Source organism: Anastrepha obliqua, chromosome 4 (genome assembly GCF_027943255.1).
Source record: "Anastrepha obliqua isolate idAnaObli1 chromosome 4, idAnaObli1_1.0, whole genome shotgun sequence".
Classification (NCBI taxonomy): Eukaryota; Metazoa; Arthropoda; class Insecta; order Diptera; family Tephritidae; genus Anastrepha; species Anastrepha obliqua.
This window is the reverse complement of record NC_072895.1, coordinates 93728209-93747387: the sequence shown is the minus strand read 5'-3', so window position 1 is coordinate 93747387 and position 19179 is coordinate 93728209. Positions and strand designations below refer to the sequence as shown.

At 42.5% G+C, this 19179-nt stretch overlaps 1 protein-coding gene across 1 annotated transcript in view; it reads left to right on the top strand.

The window, feature by feature from the left end:
- Nucleotides 1-1139: 1139 nt before the first annotated feature.
- The window catches only part of LOC129243760 (uncharacterized), a 54130-nt gene continuing 36090 nt past the window's right edge, over nt 1140-19179 (top strand). The window contains exon 1 of the mRNA XM_054881040.1: nt 1140-1975. The gene's annotated coding sequence lies outside the window, so the exon portion shown is untranslated. The remainder of the gene's footprint in view (nt 1976-19179) is intronic.

Below are 19179 nucleotides of genomic sequence, written 5' to 3'. Positions count from 1 at the left end.
GCTATACTAGAAATATGTTAAATTCACGACCAAAGTCGAAAAAGTCTGGCCATACCCGGCTGCTCAACAGAGGGTTAACGAATTTTATTTTTTCATGGGTAGCTATTTAACTTAACCTAACTTGTTCGAGAGGGGGCGATGAGAATTGTTGAGTGGCACCCTCCTCGGATAATATTTAAAAAAAATAAATTGCATAGAGGATGGTTCCATATGTAGAAGTCCACGCAAGTGGGATAAGTTACTGATCGTCATTCACTTGGGAGTGGCCAGGACGATTCTTCTGCATACGGTTCAAGCAGCTCACAACTCTCAGAATTAGCCCAAGTATCCTCTGGGTAGCTTCCGAACACCCGTTCGGAAGTGGGCTAAAGTGAGAAGGTGAATCATTCCAGGATAGCTGGTTGTGCGCTGGGTTTGGGACCCGCCACACCTCGGATAATATTTTAAATAAATAATTGCATAGAAAAGTCTAGAAAGTTTGCACTTTTTACTATTTTCAAACTATGGTACCAGCTTAAAAAAATAAAACACTTCCTAAAAAATGTCGTGGACTACTTTTTTTTTGTCGGGACAGACTACGAAGTACAGCGCTCAGATACAATTAAGTCCATTGTACTGCACTCGGATACCCTTTTTAATTTTCTTTGAGTCTACTCGACCTCCGAAGAAATCTGAGTAGATCTTGTGGTGACAAAGAGCCAAGGTGGTCGCTTCTTAACACATCAATGCCAAAGACCTCAACCCTGATTCGAGCGAAGGCTACGCACAGAAACTAGTCCGCCGTCTCATCCTCCTCTCCACATGCTGGGCAGAGTGCACTGTCTGAAAGGCCTACCTTTTCCATGTGATTTGCCCACAGAAAGTGGCCCGTCATCAGTCCAACTAGCCTCCTACAGTCCCCTCTGCTTAGTGACAGGAGGAACTGTTGACTGGACTGCTGCTGGTGTGATTATTCCTTTCCGCATGCCATTCCAGGTCGTTCCGGTAGCGTATACTCGACTGCCCTTAAAACTCGTTAACAGCATCTGGCAACACCCGCACTGGAATTTTAGCCCAACCATTATCCTGCCACCAAAAATATTCTCAACTTGACTTTTGTAACGACAAATAATTTCACAATTTCATTTGAAGCGTCGAATTGAACGGTCGACTTGGAAAAATCACCAAGCAAAGGAGCGCAACACCGAGCAGCAGTTCCCCTTCTACCACCGGACGCCACTCTCTGGCGGACGAGTTACAAACATTCGCGAACAGAGACATAAAAACAATTGGAACACTGTCTTGGGGTGTCATTACAAATTTAACGTTGGAAAAGTCGATGTCACAGCGAAAACGCCAAACCTAAAAATATCACTGACAGAGAAAAAATCCAACTGCATGCAGACTGTGAAGGATAGTAGTGAATTAATAAAAACTATTTGGTGTTTTTAAGTTTTGTGCAAATTTTTGTTACTCCTGAATTTCGGTTCGATTAAAAATTGTTTCGTGCAAAACAAAAAAAAAAAAAAAATAGCGAAACCAGTGAAGTGTGAATTTTTTTCAAGCTGGAACTTGCATAATTATTTCAATTTGAGTTTTCTTGCATTCTCTTCATAATTTCTAAACTAAATGTCTTAGAAAAACAGAAACATCTTTAACTCCACCAATCGCAAGAGGCGTTAATTTTCTTAAATGTTGAAACGCAAACGTTATAAAAAACATAAAAACTGTTAGATAGTGAAAATCAAAATTACACAAAAGCTACGCAGTAAAATAAAGGAAATTCAAGCAAAAGTGAATGCTCCAGCAACTTGTCGGTGGAAACTTTTGCCATGAACCTCATACCAAATATGTGCGATAAAATGTTTATATTGATTTTATTTTATTATAACGGTTCTTATAATTGGAATAAAAAGGTCTAAATAAACAAAGGAAAAGTGTAGAAAATTTAGTAAAAACGCAGATAAGCCGCAGAGGAAGGACACAAGAGTAGCAGGTTGGTGAATTTTTGTATAATTTTCTTTTTTTTTCCTTAAAATGAAAATGCGCAGAAAAATGGGCGAAAGTGTAGTTTTCTATACTATTTTATTTTTATAATAATATTTTATTTCTTTTATTTCTCCAAAATTTGTGGGGGGAAATCATTTGCACTTATTAGCTTGTGTGTGTGAGTGTGAGTGTGTGTGTGTGTGTGTGTGTGTGTGTGTGGTGACCCTTGTTTCTTTGTTTCGGATTTATTGATTTTTGGCAGACGCATTTTATTTTTTCAGACATACATTACAACAAACCCGCACTCACACATCACACATATGCGTGTATGTATGGGTTTGTAGAGCGCATATATGCACAACAAAGGAGCCACTTGTTCTATTTGGGGATGTGGTAGGCGAGTCACACTGGCTGTTGTGCAATGGAGTCGGTGACAAAGAGAAATGATTTTGCGAAAAATAATAAAAAAATGTTTACCTTTTTTGTGAAATGGAGTCGGTGACAAAGAGAAATTATTTTATGAAAATAATGAAAAAATTTTACTTTACTAAAAACCACTTGACTAATTTTTTCATGCATAAAAGCTCTAAAATTAATGTTGAAAAAAACTTGCTGCATAGCTCTGATTTTTTTACTCAGTAGTAATATTGGCATGTGCCAAGCTGCGCTCATGGCCTTAAACAACCCCCCAACCCCTTCAAGGGTAGTCGAGTTCTGTAAATCCAGGCTGAACTATGTCGGTAGGCATAATAGCCTGATGCTAACATGGGTCCCGGGATACGTGGGTATCGTGGGTAGCGAGATCTCTGACTCTTTAGCCAGAATGGGCTCTGAGGTCAACTTCTTTGGCCCGTTCTGCCACTCCCTTCTGCAGCCATCAAAGCCACGGTTAGCAAACGGGTAGGCTGAGAGAGCCTGCAGATGGGCTAAACTGATGTTACCTGTCATGTCCGTCCGACTGTTGCAGTTCCTCCTGTCACTAAGCAGAGGGGACTGTAGGCGTTTGCTTGGACTGATGACGGGTCACTTTCTGTGGGCAAGGCACATAGAAAAGGTAGGCCTTTCAGACAGTGCACTCTGCCCAGCATGTGGAGAGGAGGATGAGACGGCGAACCACTTTCTGTGCGTCTGCCCAGCCTTCGCGCGAATCAGGGTTGAGGTCTTTGGCACTGATATGTTAAGAAGCGACCATCTTGGCTCCTTGGTACCACAAGATCTACTCAGATTTCTTCGAAGGTCGCGGAAATTTAAAGAAAATTAAAAAGGCAACCCGAGTGCAGTACAATGGACTTAATTGTGTCTTAGTGCTGTACTTGCTAGTCTGTCCCGACAAAAAAAAAAATATATATATATTGGCATAACGCATACACGCTCAATATGAATTTAAGCCGAACTTCTCCAACTTGCGACGTGTGCCTTTGTGTCATCAAAATGATAGAAAGGGGCTTTTCTGATAGCGGCCCCCACTCGGCAGGCAATGGCAAACCTCAGAGTGTATTTCTTCCATGAAAAAGCCCCCCATATGAAATACCTACCGTTCGGAGTCGGCTTAAAACTGTAGGTCGTCGATTTGTGCAACAACATGAAGGAGGAGCTCGGCCAAACACCCAAAACGGATATACAGTCTGTGTCAGAAAAAACGAACCGCGATTATTCATGAAGTAAAGAAGACAAAAGTACAAAACTACGAGTCGCAATTACTCAATAAGCTGTCTAGTCTTCATCGTTGTCGAGTATAGCCAGGCATCTTCTCGGCATGCTTTGAACCAGCTTTTCTGCGTAGCTCGTCCACAAACAGGACTAGATTTTGCGAACTTGACGCAGGAGTTGCTTTAAATCATGGACTGGCCTTCCGGCAAGATGCGTTTTCATAATTCCCCACACATTTTCAATGGGGTTGGCGTCTGCGGACTGGGAAGGCCAGTCCATTACTGTGACGTCATTTTCTTATTTTCTTGTTTCTCAATGTATTTTTCTGAGAGCAGTGGTTTTGACGATGTGGGACGGTTGGATTGTTCGCCTCCTTCAGTCGACATTCAATGGTGTTGATACTCACATCTATTCCCCTTTTAGCAAGAACTGATCGTGCTTGGAGTAGTCACAAAGAAGGGTCCCGCTTAAAAAGTTGGACGATCACTTTATACCGCTTTTTGTGTCGTCACTCGCTTAAGCCGCGCTCAGAAAAGTCATCAACATTTTTGTACACTTTTGTAGCCGCGGCGTAGGATAATTTCGGCCCTTTTGGATGCGTGCATAAAAACACCGCCTCGAAACGCTTCGCGTACTTCTCACTCATTTTTGTTTGGTTGCGTTTACGGGAAAGTTTCGAATGACACTAACCTGAGTTCGCCCTTGAGTGGGACTATTATGCAGCAAAAAGCAGAACGAGATATATCTTGAAGTTACAAGAAAAAAAAACGTTTTTTTTTCTTCTGACACAGACTGTAGGTATATACCTTTGTGTTCTACAAAATTTACGAGTTCTATTCCCTCACTGAATGGCATTCTGCTGGAATTCAACGAAGGCAATAAAGTAGCACTAAAAGGAGTTACATATGCTCCGATGGCGTAAGCCATTTTTCCTATACGATTAGTGAAATTTTCGAGCAAAATATAGTCACAAATCTCTCATTACTCTTCGAGTAGAAGTTCTTAAGTGTCGTACAGGATTTCAGGCTGAAATCGAAGATAGATGTTGAAATGTGAAAGATATTTATTGAATAAACATCAGTTTTCATAATGACTCCCCCGATGAATTATTGCAATATCAAGAGAAGTGATACCAATATATTTTGGGAACCCCTTTCTCTTCTAGTTTTGTCATGTTCATGTTGGTTTTTCTCATTAAATAAAAGCAGATATAGTTCAGCAGTTTTCGTAAAAAGTTTTACTTGGCAAAATAGCATAAAATTTAACTGCGTTTAAACCAGCAACCTTCGGATTAATATACGCTGTGGATATGGCATGCAAATGCACACTCAACTGCAGCCAGCGCCCTCACATATGTATTTCCATATTCTAAAGCTTCGCAGCTACCACTTGCTTTTCACCTGTTTTACCTTATAACTGGCCACTACTGTACCGAGTCAATGTTCATCAGGAAATACTTGGGAAAGTTTTGTTTATACAAAATTTATTGCAGATAACCATGGAAATGGTAGTGAATATTGAGTGGGAGGAAAGAGCAAACCACAATACAATTAATTTTTTTCGGCCTACCACAACCAAGCAAGAGCTAGAAAACTTTGTTGCGACCTCGTCTATTCAATGACTAATTTCGTAGCGCTATAATAAATCATAGCAATTTATTATTATTTCTACCTACTAAAATAACTGGGTGGTAGCGCAATCGACAAAGCATTTGGAATGATAAATTCCATGGAAGCATACTTTTAGGCGCATGCGCACACAATCAAGCCAGCCAACAAGAAAAAATCACAATTACGCATACTTTCCAGCGAGAGGATTTTGTAGTAAATTTTGCGCAAACAAAAACAACATCAAATCCAATAGCAACCACAAAATGCTAGCAACAATTGCTAAAGCAATAGCAACAACTGGCGTATCGTTTGTTTACAAAAATATTTACGATTAGTGGCACGTGATGGCCACACGAAATGGTAAACGAGGAAGAAGAAGCAGCAGCAGCAGCAGCAGCTTAACGATTTTTCAGGCTTGTGGAATATGTGTAGGTGTGGTTGGGTGGGTTGACGGGTTAGCTTGTTGGCGTGTTGGCGGTTAACTCTGTCCGAGTGCTTGAAAGGAGAGCCACTTATACATTTCGCTTTGACTTATGTAAGCAGCAATAGAAGGTGAAGCTGTGTGTGTGTGTGTGCGTGGTTGGCAATGGCTTTTCGTAACACCTGCGGCCAGATCGTTATCCTTATTTCATGGAGTAGAATTTTTTCACTCATTTTAATGTGCTGAAATCTTCAAAAATATTTACATACACACATTCGTATATTGCTAACACATGTGCAGTGGTGCATGGAGCATTTGTCGATTGCCATCAATAACCACACAACTTAGGCACCGGCCGGTATTTGCGCCTGTCCTCACTCCGCCTGGGCAAACACACAAAGGAAACTGTCACACGCTCGCCATAGAAAATGTTTTACGGCTGCAGGCTTCACTGCTGCCTTAGTCGACACTCTAAGCACGCCCTTTTGCCTCACACCACCCCTTTGACGCGAACGTTTTGAGTGACACCTGCATTCTTTCGTCTGCACTCCAATTATTTTTCTTTACAAGCAATTCATTCCCTTTAGGAAAATCAATGAAATCGTTGAACATTTTTCCATAGTTTGGCGTTATGCTGTAATTTGAGTTGCTGACGTCAATTCGTTGCGCGTAGCAAAGAGTTTGTATGGGAATTTATGTTGACACTATTGCAAGAATATATCCTTTATTTACGTAGCTTGTGTGCGTGTGTGCACTTGTGTGTGTGTGTGAGAGTTATTGTTTGGCAATGATCCACTTTTATTTCGTGTGGCACTACTGCCTACTGCTGTGACATCAAGGGTTTGGATTTTTCGTAACATTTCGGATGTATTTATTTCAGGCTGCTAGAAAAACACGAATGAGGGCACAGCAAATATTTGTTTCTATACACTTTATTGTGCTATTTAATTTCTTTTAGTAGCATTCCATTTCCGTTTTTACCATCATTTTTCAATTTTTTTTCATACTCCATTTCCTTTGATATTTTTTACTCATAAATATTCGCTCAAGTAAAATATTTTGAGCGCTTTTTGGCTTTAATAGTATTTCGACCATTAAATTAACGGGTTGGGCTTAACATTTTTGTGCTACAGAATATTCTGGCTGTTGAAATTCTGTATTGTAAAATTCGATTTGATAAAATTCTTTATTGTAAAATTATGCATTAAAATTTCTGTATTAAAAATTCTGTGAACCGTGCCGATAATGAGAAGAAGTGGGCCATTTTTCCGATAACTTTTGTCCACTTTAAAAACAATTTCATAACTCAGCCATGGAGGAAGTCCTCGTCTCCATTTATAAACAAGTTTTGTCCAGCTCATTTTCGCAAACACCTCTTGAGGCCAGAAAGAAAATTTCCCATAATTTGAAAAGGTGAGAACTGCTTGGTGCTCTCCAATACAAGCTGCCAAAGTTACTGCCGCCTCGCTAAAGGTGTGTTCAGGCCGGCCGAAAATGACTTGATGAAAAAGAACAGGAAAGAAAAAAAGAAAGAAATTTCTAACCGCTTCCGGTTGATCGTTTGAAGCTGGTCAGTTGTTGACAATAGAAATCCGGGTTGAGTATTTGGTCAGACGGTAACAGCTCATAGCATATCTTCCTTACGCAATCCTACCAAATACGCAGCAAAAGCAGTTAAGCTCCAACTTGGCGAATGTTGTTGTTGTAACAGCAAAAATATGCTGCTGGAGTGACAGTTCTTGACCGGATATAAATCCGGATCGGTCCGGTAACATAGTACCAACTGTCGTGGGAACACCAGACTTGGCGATTTTGTTGTTCTTGTTGTAGCAGTAACTTTGCCTGGTCAGTGTAGTGTATACCACCGGTCGTCTTCGTCTAGCTCATCTAACGGTAGGCCCAGGAAACTTGCTGTTTCGACAGGTTGGGTCCAGAAGGAGAGGGGTGTCAGATGAGTGGGTTTGATGGGGCCTGTGAAAAGGTGGTTAGTGTTGTGCGGGGTGCCTTCACATGCCTTCACATGCCAGACATATGTTTAGTATGTCGGGGTCGATTCTGGATAAGTAGGAGTTTATCCTGCTATAATATCCGGAACGTAATTGTGCTAAAGCCGGGGAAGCTGGAGCTCTTCATCTGTAGGTGGTGGTTAGGCTCCGATGACGGCATTCGGGGGTCGGGAGCTTAAGCTTGTCTGTCTGTACACTGTTCGATCCAGTAATTGTCGGTCTGTTTTGTTCTGGATCTCGTCCGCGTAGTTAAGAAGGCGCCTCCTGACATGCCTGGGAGGTGGCTCAGTTTCAAGCAGGTGTCTGCATGGGTGGGACCTGCGATAACATCCTAGCAGGAACTGTTTCCTGTTCCCGGTCTTGTCATGTAGATGTTGAAGTGGGGATATCAAAAGACATCCTGTCCTTATGGCAGTGTTTTGACAGGTCTGTAGCTTCGACCACTGCGAATCACTGGTTCCAGGCGACCAGACAGGCACATTGCCTATTGCCTTAAATATCGATAGCAACATTTCTTTGACTTTGCCCCAAGTGCTGCCGGCAAGCGATTTGAGTACCTTGTTGCGATTTTGGTCTTTAGTGGTAATAGCGGTTGTATGCGCTGAGAAGGAGAGCAAACTGTCGAAGGTAATTACCAAAAATGCTAAGGTTATTAACAGTAGGAATTGGTGTGTCATCGCCACACTTGCCGATCGTTTAGGTTGATTCACCCTGATTCGATCATTCGATATTTTTCGACTTTTATTCTTGTATGTAACCCATTTTTTATCGCACGTTCTTTCGTGAGAATGGCTCTTTTTTAAAAATGGTTAAACTTCGTTACGTTTCGCATCTGATAATTCAGTCCAATTCAGGTTCTCTTGAACTCGTGTGGCACGCTTAAATTGAGCTTCTTCTTCTAAGAGTTTTTACTACTTGTACACGGAATTTGTGTGCTATCAGAAGAATAAGTAAGGATTATGGCTAGCGTTAGACAATTACGTGGTTCACAAGGTATGGTATGTCTCAACTTATAAGGTTTTTAACCGTTATTAAAGGTTTAGACAACAACTTACTATTTTTCGACTGTATAAAAATTCCTTAGCCGAATGGATTGGTAATCACGCACCACTCGGAGGTGAGATTCGGAGATCAAATCTCTTGGGTGTAGGTAACATTTCTCTGATCTGGGTTCCAGGACATAGGAACATAGAGGGCAATGAAATTGCTGATGAGCTTGCCAGGAAGGGGACTGAATTGACCTCAGAGACCTCCTACCCGGTCATCGGCATCCTCCTGACAGTTGTTAAATGGAAACTGCACAAATTATTTCTCAGGAAAACGCAGGAAAGATGGAGCTCCATTTCTTCATGTGCTATTTCGAAAACCCTTTGGCCCCAGTACAATATACAAAGGACTCAGAAAGTCATTTGGACTCCTCGCCATTCAATTTCTAAACTCGTAGCTGTGTTTCCCGGTCACTGGACGATTGGCACACACGCAGAAAAGCTAGGGTTACCGTTTAACCCCCATTACAGAAGCTGTGGGGACCTTTCAGAGAAGGAGACTGTTGAGCACTTTCTCTCTAAATGTCCAGGCTTAGCAGCTAGACGACTGAGATCACTGGGTGCTCCTTTCTTCGGCAAAGTGGGGCAGTGCACTAACCTAAATCCCATCAATCTTCTCCATTATATCAACAGCTCTGGCTGACTGTAGATATCTGCCTGTTGGAGATCTCAAAATGGTATCAAAACGTCGCTTCAGTGCTACTTGAAAAGTGTCAGACTGGCACTTCAACCATTTCACCTACCTTCACTCACCTACCTACCATTCAAGGGATTGCGTGGGTTCGACGCTCCGTGCATGAAACAGCAAAATGATAGAAACCGCACGCCATGAATAGGATTAGGAGCTCGGCCAAACACCTAACAGAAGTGTACGCGCCAATTATTTATTTATTTGTAAAGATTCATAATATGACTTGTGCGGCAACTTGCGAGTTCCCTAAACCCTAGTTTTGGCCTTTTAAAATTTACGACATACAACAATACGACACTTAAGAAGAGACCCTTAGGTTAGGTTAGGCTTGTGGCGGTCGGCTTAGAGTAGCCAACTCACTTAGACCAACTCACTTGTAGGTCCGTTGTGGTACCACTGTGCAACACCGGAAGCTTACTGTTAATTTTTTCATGGAACCATAGGTCTTATCCCAACATTATTTTCGTAACAACCCTGCTCTATTCTTAGCTAAGGCTGCACAATTACAGAAGAAGTGTTCTACTGTTTCTTCCTCTTCCTCGTCTCTACAACTTCTGCAGTATTCATGCGAAAATACTCCTAGCCGAAAAGAATGTCTACCTAACAGCCAGTGGCCGGTGACACAAGCCACGACCTTTGAGATGTTCTCTTTTCAGAGGCTGAGCAATTCTCCTGATCTTTTCTTATCTATTTGCGGCCAAATTAGCCTGGTTGTAGCACAAGTATTTTCCCTTGTGAATACCCCAAATATTTTCAATAATTGGAACTATTTCCCCAAATTTCAGCGGCTTTCTATTTGTTCACCCATCTTCAATTAACAGCAGCTCCACCCATTGTTAGTAGCTTAAGCCTTCTCAAAAACTCATTAATATATCCCTGGAGAAACCCATTATAATAAACACACACTTACATACAAACATTCAATTATTTATTCATAGTCAAAATCATGCAATTTCTATACTCCAACAACACAACGCATAAAGCCCACACACGCTTTGGCGCATTTGTTCAATTATTTAGACATCCACACAAAGCCAGCTCACATAACCTATACCCGCCCACCCACGAGGACATCGATAATGAGGACAACTTCCCTGGCACAGTTTACGCCAATTTCGAGTGGCTTAACGAGCACTAATATACAACACATACACACATATGTGTATATAATACGAGTAATGCTTTGCATAGCCTCAAATTTCTCCCAAGGGCCTCCGAAGTCTCGATACGTATGTATGTAGGCTCTCATTCGATTGACATACGGTTTCCTGCTATGGTATTATTGTATTACTTCCCACATCCCACATTGTGTTTTTTTATTTCGTTCCAATTGCTTTGCGCTTCTTTTGTGTCATATTTTACTTTGATGTTACGTCAATCGAACTTTGACTCCCTCTACTGATAGTTTCTGTTCGTAGAAATAATCGCAATTGCAGAGTACGCAGAAATCGATTTTTTGATTATTTATTTTATTCAATCCAGCGTTTGGAATTAAATTCATGTCGGTTGTACAACAAGGCACGGAAGTTATAAGAGCCGACCTGGTGCCAGCTGCGTTAAGAGTTTGTAAGGTTCGGAAGATTTTTCGGAATATGGTCGGATGAATGCATGACTCGGTTGGTACTTAAGTATGCTACCTCCAATCCATAAGAAACCTCATCTTCTAATCGACGCTAATTATCGTGGAATCAGACTTTTCCTTTTTTTTGTTAGGGCAACTAGCAAATACAGCACTCAGGCACAATTAAATCCATTATACTTCACTCGGGTTCCCTTTTTAATTTTCTTTAAATTTACCCGACCTCCGAAGACATCTGAGTAGATCTTGCGGTGCCAAAGAGCCAAGGTGGTCGCTTCTTAACACATCAGTGCCCAAGATCTCAAGCCTTATTCGAGCGAAGGCCGGACAGACGCACAGAAAGTGGTCCGCCGTCTGATCCTCCTCCCCACATGCAGTGCACTCTGCACTGTCTAAGATGCCTACCTTTTCCATGAGCTTCGCCCGTATAAAGTGACCCGTCATCAGTCCAACCAGCTGCCTACAGTCCCTTCTGCTTAATGACAGGAGGATCTGCAATAGTCTATCGGGCATGACAGGTAAGATGAGTTTTGTCCATGTGCAGCCTCTCACAGTAACTTTGATGGCTGCAGACGGTTGTGGCGGAACGGGCTCCGGACCAAAGAAATTGGTCTCAGATCCCATCATAGCTTAAGAGTCAGAGATCTCGCTACCCACGTATCCCGGGACCCATGTTAGCATCAGTATATTATATTTTAGGATAGACATGGAAAATGACAGTCCCAAAGAAGAGACTCAGACGGTTCCTGTACCGCGAGAGCCCATGACATCAACACTGGCCTCTTCCACTCGCACCACAAGAGAAACCCCTTCTTTTTCTTCCCGGTTGCTACTCTTGGTGTACGAGAGGATTCGCCAAAGCCTCGTGTTGATGCCCAGATTCTGGGCACGTAGGCAGGAGAGGACATCCGCTGTAGACAGATCGGGATCCTGTATTCAGCAGATGACCTTCCTGAAGGATACGCTCTCCTCGCTGTAGACCCTCCATGGGGGGCATGTTGTTGATAGCGATCTTGATCCACTCGAAGTTAGCCAGAGACGCTCACGTCACCCTTATGGTGCCGTCCTTTGTCTTATAACCCTTCGCGTTGGCTTCAGGACCGGCGACAACAACCCAACGCATCAGCCGGCTTTTGCGGTATTTAATTTCTGCACCAGTCAGCTGGCCCCAGTTTTCCGATCACAGCCACAGGTCGTGGGCCAGCAGCCTTCACGCTATAGGATGGCTTGGCCACACCCTTGGATGTGCTCGGGCGAAGATTCAGCTCGCCATCCTCCACTGACGAAATTTTCGCCGGGCAGACAGCTGAGTTGGATATGTTGACAAGCCGGCGGTTAGACCGTAACTCAGCAGAACCATCGCCCGCCATATTGACAAGTTTACTTACACGCTCGCTCTATTTTATGACCCAAAAGCATACTCACTCATACGAAGTGCTATTTGGAGTGTTCGAGAAAAGTGCGAAATGCATAGGTATTTAAAAAAACCCAATAAATAAATAAAATACAATAAATAAAAAAAAACTTGTATAACGCATTTGATGGAACGATGAGCTGTATGAGTTTTGCAACGAAAGGGTATTAGGGGTAGGATATCTAGGTGGTTTAGGATATCTTTGCCGGTTATATAAGATATATTTCCCCTGCGAATCGATGTGGCACGCTTTAGTGCTTGTAGAGAAAGAGTATACCTTTCAAGTTTGAAGTAACCAAGTGTAGAAATGAGCTGGCTCCGAGATTGTATTAGCATCAGCTGGAATGAGACTGTCGTTTTTTTTGTTTTTGTTTTTTTTTTGGAGGTTAATCAAAATTGTTTAGGCAACTACATTGCGTCTACATTGCAACTGCTATTATTCCGACAAACTCAGTTAACCTCGGTGAGGGCTGACTACATCGTTCCGATGGTAACACTCAATAGGAATTTTGCCATTCTCTTTCCATCTATGGAAGAAGGGATTCTCTCTACATTGGCACTACAGTCTATACAGATGGCAGTTAAATGGAGTGTGGTGTTGGAGCTGGTATATATTCTCATAGACTTAAAATTGAGAAATCTGTGCGTCTTCCTAATACCAGCAGTACCTTCCAGGCGGAAGTACTGGCAATTGAGGAATCCTGTAGGCTACTTATCGCAGATTTATCTTTTAAGGGCAATATCTCTATTATTTTAGATAGCCAAACTGCAATCCAGACGCTGGGTTCGGCTATAACAACGTCTAAACTGGTGGAACACAGTAGGAATAGCCTTACCACCTTGAGTGAAAACCATAAAGTTACTTTAATTTGGGTCTCGGGACATCGTAACATTGAAGGTAATGAAAAATCAGATGAACTGGCAAGAGGGGGGTTTGCCATGAATAACGTTCTTGCAGAATCGGTCTTCACACCAATGGGTACAGTCAAGAATATAATTTCCCTAAACCCTACCTCCGAATCGCGGATTGTAGATGGAAAGACCAGACGAAATGCAAAATTAGCAGAACGTTATGGCCTACCTACAACAAAGCAATCGTCGACATTAATAAGCATGAAGCAAAGGGACGCCTGGAGACTAACGGCAGTCATAACTGGATATTGGTCTATCGAAGAACAAGCCGCCAAAATGGGTATCCCTCACAATACACACTGTCACAGTTGTAAGCAACCCTACCCTATGGAAGGACAGAATGTTAACCCTGGGCAAACCGCTGTTCGAGATAATGGCAAAATCGCTGAGACAGAGTTGAGTGAGTCTATCATCTACAAATAGCCGATAACTCATGATTGCTTACTTGTTGTTGGGGCACCTGGTTACAGTTTGCCGTAGTTACTAACTTACTTATCTAACTATGTATTTATAAAACTGAGTGAGTTTCGCGATAAATATTGTTTAGTGGCTAGAAAAATATGAGTGTACAAATATGTATGTATGTTTGCATATATGTATATATGTATGTATTTATGTGCACGTGGCCATATATGTAGATGTATGCGCTTATTAAAAGGCAAAAATAAAACTGAAAAAAGTACCTGCGTCTTTAGAAAAATTCATAAAATTGATGTTGTTTTTTATTTTTGTTACCACCTTTTTAATGTTTATTATATTATATGTACGTGAAAATATGTATTAACACACTTTTAATGGCTTGTTAGCAAATTTATTTTAGGTTATAACTTCTCCTTACGTTGTTTTGATACACTTGAAAGTTAATGCGCTATTCTCGAATGTCTCACTTTGAGATAAAAAGGAAGTCGTTCTATTAAATGTTTGCTTAATTTTTGTTTTTTTTTTTGTTTTTTTTTTTTTGGCGGTGAGGTTGGGTTAAAAATGCCTTCGCACCATATACATAGTAACCCTCGCTACTACGTGTGTGGTGATTCCACTAAAAATATCCCTCCTCTTCTTTTGAATTTTTCCCTCCACCCCGGGTCCGCTTGTGCATTGCTTCGAGGTAGAGGGCCAACACGGCGCACACTGGGGATTTTTGTACAGAGATGCGGAAAAAAGTATACATCCCAAAAAATATTTACATTTTTACTACTAACGAAGTTGTATATATTTGTGTATGAAAAGAACATGTCTAAAAACTATTTTTTTTTTTTAATTTAAAAAAAAATTTTTTTTTTAATTCATAATTTTTTTTTTTTTTTTTTTTATTAATACAGTGCACTCGCGGTAACTCGAATAGCCGCTAAGTCGAACGACGTGCTAACTCGAACACATTTTTTCCCCCTATTGACTTCTTTGTAACTCGAACAATAAAAAAGCGCTATAACTCGAACAAAAAAACAAATTTATTTGTACACACATTCTTTTCAAACATGTACATTTTGTACATAGATACATATGTAATAGTATATGTATATAATATAAATTATATGTATACTAGTGTATTGTCCATATGAATATTTCGGCGTTAATATCCCGTTAGTTTTCTGGGAACAACATCTTGCATTGACCAAATTGCTTTAAATTTGTCATTCGTAGTGTATCAGTGCACGTGAGTAATGGATCGTAAAAGGTTGAAGTGTTTAACATTAAAAGAGAGGGCTGAAGTCCTTAACAAAATTAAACGTGGACGTAGTATTACTTCTCTAGCGAAAGAATATGGGGTAGCCAAGTCCACCATAAGTCTTATAAAAAAGAAAGATAAGGCAATTTATGGCTTGCACTAACGCTACCGGCAACCATAAGCTTAAACTTCTCGTTATTGACAAAGCAAGAAATCCTCGTGTTTTCAAAAATTTTAACTGTCCGGTGGAGTACAAAAATTCCAAATCAGCCTGGATGACTTCGGCGATTTTCAAAGACTGGTTTCATAATTCGTTCGTGCCGCAGGTAAAATCCAGATTCATTAAAACAATTTTTTTAACCAAGTTAAATGACTTTAATATTTAGGTAAGAAAATATTTGAGGATGGTTCCATGTGTAGAAGTCCACGCAAGTGGGGAAAGTTACTGATCGCCATTCACTTGGGAGTGGCCAGGACGATTCTTCTACATATGGTTCAAGCAGCTCACAACGTCCGGGATTAGCCCACGTATCCTTTGGTTAGCTTCCGAACACCCGTTCGGGAGTGAGCTAACGTGAGAAGGCGAAACATTCCAGGATAGCTGGTTGTGCGCTGGGTTTGGGACCCGCCACTTAAAAATCCCCCCCAATGAAAAGATTAAGAAAGCCTCGGATGAGAACTGCCTTTACTGATGATGACCCCTGCAAACGAAATAAGGAATATGATTTGAGGGCATGCACCTGGAATGTCCGGTCCCTTAATGGGGAAGGTGCCTCTGCCCGGCTGGTTGATGTCCTCGTGAGAGTAAAGGCTGACATCACTGCCATCCAAGAGATGCGATGGACGGGGCAAGGAAAGAAAACCATAGGGCCTTGCGACGTCTACTACAGCTGCCATGTAAAGGAGCGCAAATTCGGTGTCGGATTTGTTGTGGGAGAGAGACTTCGTCGCCAAGTACTGTCGTTCACTCCGGTGGACGAGCGTCTCGCAACAATCCGCATCAAAGCCAGATTTTTCAACATACGCTAATTTGCGCCCACGCCCCGACGGAAGAGAAGGACGATGCGACCAAGGATTCCTTCTATGAGCGCCTGGAACGTTCCTATGAGCGCTGCCCCCGCCACGACATAAAAATCGTGCTTGGCGACTTCAACGCCAGGGTGGGCAAGGAGGGAATTTTTGGTCCCACAGTCGGAAAATTCAGCCTGCACAACGAAACATCCGGTAACGGACAGAGGCTGATCGACTTCGCCGGGGCCCGAAACATGGTAGTCTGCAGCACCAGATTCCAGCTTAAAAAGATACACCAAGCTACCTGGCTGTCTCCTGATCGAAAAACGCGAAACCAGATCGATCATGTTGTGATAGATGGAAGACACGCTTCTAGTGTATTAGATGTACGTACGATCCGAGGACCCAACATCGACTCGGATCATTACCTTGTTGCAGCCAAACTGCGCACCCGCCTCTGTGCAGCAAAAAATGTGCATCTACCTACGCAAAGAATGTTCGACATCGAAAAGCTGCAATCACAACAGACAGCCAGAAGATTCGCCACTCGACTCTCACTCCTGCTCTCCGAAAGCACTGCCCAACAAATTGGCATACGCGAGCAATGGAGCAACATTTCTCGTTCCCTACGTACCGCCGCCGAAGAAGAAATCGGATTCCGGCGAGCCCGAAAAAACAATTGGTACGACGAGGAGTGTCATGCTGCCGCAGAAAGAAAAGATGCCGCCTATAGAGCCACGCTGCGATCGGGCGCAACGCGAGCCATGTGGGATCGCTACAGAGAGCTGAAAAAGGAAGAGAGACGTATTATCCGACAGAAGAAACGAGAGGCCGAAATACGTGAGTGCGAGGAGCTTGAGATGCTGGCCAATAGGAACAACGCCCGAAAATTCTACCAGAAAGATCGGCGGCTTACAGAAGGTTTTAAGACCGGGGCGTTTTCCTGTAAGAACAAAGACGGCGATCTGGTGACTGACGTACAGAGCAATCTTAAATTATGGAGGGAACACTTCTCGAACCTGTTAAACAGTGACAGCTGCGCATGTCATAGAGAATGTGAAGATCCCGATACCCCAATCGATGACGACGGAATTGTAGTTCCGTTACCCGATCATGACGAGGTGAGAATAGCGATAACGCGCCTAAAGAACAACAAAGCCGCGGGCGCCGACGGAATCCCGGCTGAGCTATTCAAACATGGCGGCGAGGAGCTGGTAAGGTGCATGCATCAGCTCCTATGCAAAATATGGTCGGATGAAAGCATGCCTGCCGATTGGAATTTAAGTGTGCTCTGCCCAATCCATAAGAAGGGCGATCCTGCAATTTGTGCCAATTACCGCGGGATTAGTCTTCTAAATATCGCCTATAAGGTTCTAGCGAGCGTATTGTGTGAAAGGCTGAAGCCCACCGTCAACCAACTGATTGGACCTTATCAGTGTGGCTTCAGACCTGGAAAGTCTACCATCGATCAAATATTCTCAATACGCCAAATCTTGGAAAAGACCCACGAAAGGAGAATCGACACACACCATCTTTTCGTCGACTTCAAAGCTGCATTCGACAGTACAGAAAGGAGTTACCTGTATGCCGCTATGTCTGAATTTGGTATCCCCGCAAAACTAATACGGCTATGTAAGATGACGTTGCTCAACACCAGCAGCGCCGTCAGAATTGGGAAGGACCTCTCCGAGCCGTTTGATACCAAACGAGGTTTCAGACAGGGTGACTCACTGTCGTGTGACTTCTTTAACCTGATGCTGGAGAGCATCGTACGAGCCGCAGAACTTAATCGCTCAGGCACAATATTTTATAAGAGCGTACAATTGTTGGCGTATGCCGATGATATCGATATCATCGGCCTTAACAACCGCGCTGTTAGTTCTGCCTTCTCCAAACTGGATAAAGAGGCAAAGCGAATGCGTCTGGTGGTGAACGAGGACAAAACGAAGTACCTCCTGTCTTCAAACAAACAGTCGGCGCACTCGCGTATCGGCACCCACGTCACTGTAGACAGTTATAATTTTGAGGTTGTAAAAGACTTCGTGTATTTGGGAACCAGCATTAACACCTATAACAATGTCAGCCTTGAAATCCAACGTAGAATCTCTCTTGCCAACAAGTGCTACTTTGGACTAAGTAGGCAACTGAGCAGTAAAGTCCTCTCTAGACGAACAAAACTAACACTCTACAAGACTCTCATCATGCCCGTCCTGACGTATGGCGCAGAAGCTTGGACGATGACAACATCCGATGAAGCGACGCTTGGAGTGTTCGAGAGAAAGATTCTGCGTAAGATTTTTGGACCTTTGCACGTTGGCAACGGCGAATATCGCAGACGATGGAACGATGAGCTGTATGAGCTTTACGACGACATAGACATAGCGCAGCGAATAAAGATCCAGCGGCTACGTTGGCTGGGTCATGTCGTCCGAATGGATACAAACGCTCCGGCTTTGAAAGTATTCGATGCGGTACCAGCTGGTGGTAGCAGAGGAAGAGGAAGGCCTCCTCTGCGTTGGAAAGATCAGGTGGAGAAGGACTTGGCTTCACTTGGTGTGTCCAATTGGCGCCGGCTAGCACGAGAAAGAAACGACTGGCGCGCTTTATTAAGCTCGGCCAAAATCGCGTAAGCGGTTATCGCGCCAATTAAGAAGAAGAAGAGAAGAAAATATTTGAAAGATGGGGGACTACAGGAGAAGGCTCTTCTTCTAATTGATAATACCCAATCACATCCCAACGAAATCGAATTAAAGTCCGAGGATGGTTTAATTTTAACTATATTTATGCCGCCGAATGCGACACCATTGATCCAGCCAATGGACCAAAATGTAATTCGTATAACGAAACTATACCACAGAAATTTTCTACTGGCTTCCATTTTCAACAATCGATCGAAAAATCGATATCGATGACTGTTTTTTTAACATAGCACACTCAATTGATAAGTCGAACAAATTCGATAAATCGAACAGCGCCTGTTTTAATTAGTTCGAGTTATCGCGAGTGCACTGTATAAGCCAGCAAATATTTACGCACAGGATATATGTAAGTTCATAATTCTGAATTACCCTCAAAATGTCAAAACAAAATTAAAAGTGTTTCGTTATCATTATGCACACACTAGAAAGCGTTTAGTTATTATCATTGCCAAAAAATAATCAGTGGCGCCTGGTGGCACCTGCAATTGATTAAAACTGAAAGAGAC